Source organism: Squalius cephalus, assembly GCF_949319135.1.
Source record: "Squalius cephalus genome assembly, chromosome: 1".
Taxonomy (NCBI): Eukaryota; Metazoa; Chordata; class Actinopteri; order Cypriniformes; family Leuciscidae; genus Squalius; species Squalius cephalus.
The window spans coordinates 6,890,157-6,896,156 of record NC_137122.1 but is presented as its reverse complement, the minus strand read 5'-3'; positions in this window follow the sequence as shown (position 1 = coordinate 6,896,156).

The following is a 6,000-nucleotide window of genomic DNA, read 5'->3' as shown; positions in this document are numbered from 1 at the left end:
AGGGCCACCTTGTCATATTTCATAACCATAAATGGAATTGACCTAAATAAAACAGCAAAACATCCTGTGGTTCTTAAAAATAATTCATAGTTAATTGATTATTTTCTTTAGGAACTGTGCTGTACAACAGAGTACACCATGAAATAAAAAATAAATAAAAAAAAACAGTAGTGTTTGAGTTTAAGGACTCATCCGCCTTTCACACCTCATTGAACAGCAGCCAGTCATATTTGGTGAGCTGGGCTGCACACTGGTGGGGCTCTGGCTCAGAGATGACAATAGGTGCGTTTCCATTACAGATTTGCGCAAAACTTTTGCGGGTTTTTTTTTTAAATACCTATAAAAAACTATTGCGAAATGACGGCGTTTCCATTAACCGATGTTATGCGACTACAGCGTCATTTTTTCCTCTCACGATAAGTCATTCCAAAAATCATGGCAACGGACATTGGTAGGTTTACATACACTCACCTAAAGGATTATTAGGAACACCTGTTCAATTTCTCAGTAATGCAATTATCTGATCAACCAATCACATGGCAATTGCTTCAATGCATTTAGGGGTGTGGTCCTGGTCAAGACAATCTCCTGAACTCCACACTGAATGTCAGAATGGGAAAGAAAGGTGATTTAAGCAATTTTGAGCGTGGCATGGTCGTTGGTGCCAGACGGGCCGGTCTGAGTATTTCACAATCTGCTCAGTTACTGCTCAGTTTTCACGCAAAACCATTTTTAGGGTTTACAAAGAATGGTGTGAAAAGGGAAAAACATCCAGTATGCGGCAGTCCTGTGGGCGAAAATGCCTTGTTGATGCTAGAGGTCAGAGGAGAATGGGCCGACTGATTCAAGCTGATAGAAGAGCAACTTTGACTGAAATAACCACTCGTTACAACCGAGGTATGCAGCAAAGCATTTGTGAAGCCACAACACGCACAACCTTGAGGCGGATGGGCTACAACAGCAGAAGACCCCACCGGGTACCACTCATCTCCACTACAAATAGGAAAAAGAGGCTACAATTTGCACGAGCTCACCAAAATTGGACAGTTGAAGACTGGAAAAATGTTGCCTGGTCTGATGAGTCTCGATTTCTGTTGAGACATTCAGATGGTAGAGTCAGAATTTGGTGTAAACAGAATGAGAACATGGATCCATCATGCCTTGTTACCACTGTGCAGGCTGGTGGTGGTGGTGTAATGGTGTGGGGGATGTTTTCTTGGCACACTTTAGGCCCCTTAGTGCCAATTGGGCATCGTTTAAATGCCACGGCCTACCTGAGCATTGTTTCTGACCATGTCCATCCCTTTATGACCACCATGTACCCATCCTCTGATGGCTACTTCCAGCAGGTCACAAAGCTCGAATCATTTCAAATTGGTTTCTTGAACATGACAATGAGTTCACTGTACTAAAATGGCCCCCACAGTCACCAGATCTCAACCCAATAGAGCATCTTTGGGATGTGGTGGAACGGGAGCTTCGTGCCCTGGATGTGCATCCCACAAATCTCCATCAACTGCAAGATGCTATCCTATCAATATGGGCCAACATTTCTAAAGAATGCTTTCAGCACCTTGTTGAATCAATGCCACGTAGAATTAAGGCAGTTCTGAAGGCGAAAGGGGGTCAAACACAGTATTAGTATGGTGTTCCTAATAATCCTTTAGGTGAGTGTATATATCACATTAGGCTTGTTATCCAAGCATTAATGGCAAGGACAAATCCTTAGGCTACTTATAGCACATATGAGGAGTTTCTGGGTGTTTCTCCCTCATATCTGCATCGAGGTCTTGATTGTGACATTTATTTGAGGTTTAGAATCCAGTATTCCTGTAATTCTTTTGTCTTTTATGAATTTAATAAAGAACTCTGTCTCGTATTCTGTCCAAACACACCGCGTCTTCTAAGTCAGGTGACTGTAAATGCGCAAAAACTGTTTCCATTGCAGTTTTGCGAAATATTCCTTTTTAAAATTGCCTGAAAAACCTCCTCATGCGAGCAGAAAAACTTTTTTTCGATAAATGGGAGTTTTTGCGAAATTGACGTGTTTCCATTGAGCGTATTTCCAATTCGCAATTTCAATTTGCGCAATTTGAAGGGTAATGGACAAGTTGGTCCTTGCTGTGCATAATGCAGTCTCGCCTAGCTGTGTGCAGACTGTTCTAATGACGGTGTTCAACTATAACCGTCAGTCTCACGGTTATATACTAACCGTCACACCTCTATCAAGGGGTACAAAATCATCACTCTCTCCCTCCTAACCTCCCTCCATCTCACCCCCCCACCTCCCTCCCTATCAATCTCCCCCTTCAAACTTCCCTCCTTTCTTACCTCCCTTACTCCTAACTTCCTCCCGCCTCCCAACCTCCCTGCTTCCTATCCCCTTCATATCTTTCCTCCCAACCTTTAGTAGCTTATTGTAGTAGTGATGTTTGCATTTTCTTTTTTTCAAGTTTTGCCTTTTTCCTAACCTTCCTAAAGCTGTCAATCATCTCACGTGAACCAACCAGACCACAAGGCTGTTCTAATGCAATGATGCTGTCTGTGTATAGTTCCTCATTCTGAGCTACAAACATAACTAAACACATCTCTTCATCTGATTCAAGAAGCTAATATTGCAGGATTCAAATATATCTGGTTTGTGTGTGTGATTTCTGTCTGATTTTGGTTATTTTATAGGAACAAAGAATGTTTACGTCCACTGGTGTGACAGCCATGTCCACCAGTGTGACGCTGATTTCATGTCACACTATAGGACAGTGCTGTCACACCAGTGGACATTTTCAAGATCAAGGTCAGTTTGCGGCCTAGCTATATGAGAGACAGTCTTCAATCCTGACTAACAATGTTAAGGTTTACATTATTTTCAATAGTCAATCAATAAAAATTGATGAAAATTTTCAGATCAATACTTAGATTATGTCACACCAAAGGACTGCATAATGGATCCCATTTCCAACAGTGCACGGAAATAGCAATATTATGAAAATATTTGAAACAGAACTCACCTTGTGGGCAGTTCATGTACTCCAGTGAGGTCTACTGTACTTCCTGGATGAAGAAGGGCCCCTCTTAGTAATAAGGTGCCCAAATTAATGCCCGTTTTATATCTACAGAATGGCGTCACACCAGGTGGACACCAGTTTTGCGGACAAAATGTAATGGGTCACAATTATTCTAAATAGGGACCTTATGACTTATAACCTTTAGTTTCATTAAGTTAACACCGCTATAACATCTATTCAAGTATTTTAATGTATTTAGACTTATTTTTCATTTAATTACAGTAGTTTTAAGATAAGCAACGCTACCTCGGACAGTCACGCCAGTGGACAAATGTCATGTTTAAAACTAAATATTTACATATTTGAATTTTAATACTCATTAATTACAGATGTATTAGTTCTGGAAGATTATACTGTATATAACAACAGATATTTTAATGAAATATTTTACATTTTTATTTATATTTGTCACCATGAACACAAAAATGTAGCGTCACGTCAACCACCCATTTCTTAAAGCAGCACTCAGTAGCTTCGGGATTTCTTCGCTGTATTCTCGCTTTTTGCTCGCAGGTTTCTCTCTAGAGCTCCCCCCACAGCTTCGGAATAGATATTTGACAACACTGTTGTAAAAACTCGTTGGTGATTCTCAGACACCAGAGGCTATAGATCAACGACATCAAAGCAGACGGGACATTCTTTAAAACGTCTTCTTCATTCGGGTTCGGACAGCGTGAGGGAGTGCAATAATGACAGCATTTTAGCAGATTTCTTTTGGCCGTAAAGCAATTGTTTACATCGCGAGACCTGATATCACGTGAGACTTCCTGACGCGGTGGCCAGCGGCCCGCCGGCTCAAAGTTGCAAGTGCGTATTTTCCGCTCACGGGCACCAGGGGGGTGCGAAACGACCACCATTCAACCCGAAATAAGCAATATAACCATTCCAATGACTCCGAAGCTGTTCAGTTAAGGTAAAAAAGTTACTTAGTTCACCTTTAAGCCACCATGCTCCCTAGAGAAAATATAGTATCTGAGCTAATGTAAAGTCTTTTAACAACTGCACTTGTGTTATTACACTCATGCAATATTGTGAGATTTTCTCCTTAGTGCAACAAATATCAAACGCCTCACACTTTGTTGTCAGTAAACCATTTACTCTCTTGCTCTTCCAGCACTTCCCCAACTGCTAAAATCTCAACAATATTAGGAAATCTACTTTTAATGCTAATTACACATCACAGTGCTGGAATGGACTGCAATAGACAAAAGCAGAAGGAAATCTTCAGTGGCTAATATCAAATTCAATTCACTGTAGAAAATTAAAGGTCCCATGACATGAAATTTTTACTTTCTGAGGTTTTTTAACATTAAAGGAGAACTCCGGTCAATTTTAACATTGAGCTCATTTTTTTGTACATCTGGAGTGCTGTCAATACAGAGAACAACGACAAAAATCGGTGTTGCCTACACCGAGTTATTCTATTTTTAAAATTTGCACCCTGTTGACTTCAATGGGGCAAGTACTAAACCTGCTTTTAGCCTCTTAACATCCTTGATGTGTCATTACAAGTGCACAGAAAATGTGAGTGATTCCTTCTGAGTGAACACGAGTGAGTCTGACTGCAGTAGATGTGAAAGAAATGTATAAAAATGATGTTATTTAAGCAAGCGCAAATACCTTTGTTTACATCCTGTTTTTCGGTTGAAGTCCAAAGTAGTCGATTGCCGAGTTCACGCGCGTGATCATAGGTATTAAACCTATGCGTGTGAACTCTGCAATCGACTACTTTGGACTTCAACCGAAAAACAGGATGTAAACAAAGGTATTTGCGCTTGCTTAAATAACATCATTTTTATACATTTCTTTCACATCTACTGCAGTCAGACTCACTCGTGTTCACTCAGAAGGAATCACTCACATTTTCTGTGCACTTGTAATGACACATCAAGGATGTTAAGAGGCTAAAAGCAGGTTTAGTACTTGCCCCATTGAAGTCAACAGGGTGCAAATTTTAAAAATAGAATAACTCGGTGTAGGCAACACTGATTTTTGTCGTTGTTCTCTGTATTGACAGCACTCCAAATGTACAAAAAAATGAGCTCAATGTTAAAATTGACCGGAGTTCTCCTTTAATATGAGTTCCCCTAGCCTGTATATGGTCCCCAAGTTTCTAGAAATTTCAATCGGTGGAAATCGAGCTTTTGCTATCTTTCTCTGCCTTTGAGAAAATGGACGCTCAATCGCGCTGATCTTGAATCTCCTCTTTTTGACGTTATAAGGAGAAATGTTACCTCCCCTGTCTCTGCTTTGCCCGCCCAGAGAATATTTTCCGCCCATGAGAAAATGCGATAGGAAGTAGGAACGCGCGCGATTTTAGTTTGTCCAAGAGAGATATCATGGCTTTTGAGCGAGCGAAGCATAACAATTGCTCAATAATTGGATGTACAAATGAACACCGAAGGGTCAATACAGAGCTGGGCTTGCTGAACGTCTGAAACTAAAGTCTGGATCACTCTCTTTGGCTCAGCTACACACCTCGGAACAGTAAGTCAACTAATGATATATAAGTGTGTTGCTTTACTGTTTATGGTTACCTAGATTGTTACACATAGAATGTGGCTGTAACATTAGCTATGCAGTTTATGTGTGTGAATACACACACTGTAATGCGAGTGTTGTACACTTCTTTGTTATTTGGATAACCGTTTTCCTGTTGGTTATATGGCGCGCGATATCCGCATTTCAAGATCGCAGAGCTTGATGTAATTGTAATAAGATAAATACAGACGTTACATGAAAAGGCAACAGTAGGTTAGCGTTAGCTACATGATAATAACTGTAAACCATCCGAATAGTATCCAGACATAATATTTTAAACTAACCATTCGGAAACGTCCTGCTGGAGCCGCTGAGTTGCAACTTCTTCATCCGTTGCTTCTCCATCTGGATCAGATTCTGGGTCAAACTGAAATGCTTGAACGACTGCGTGTCT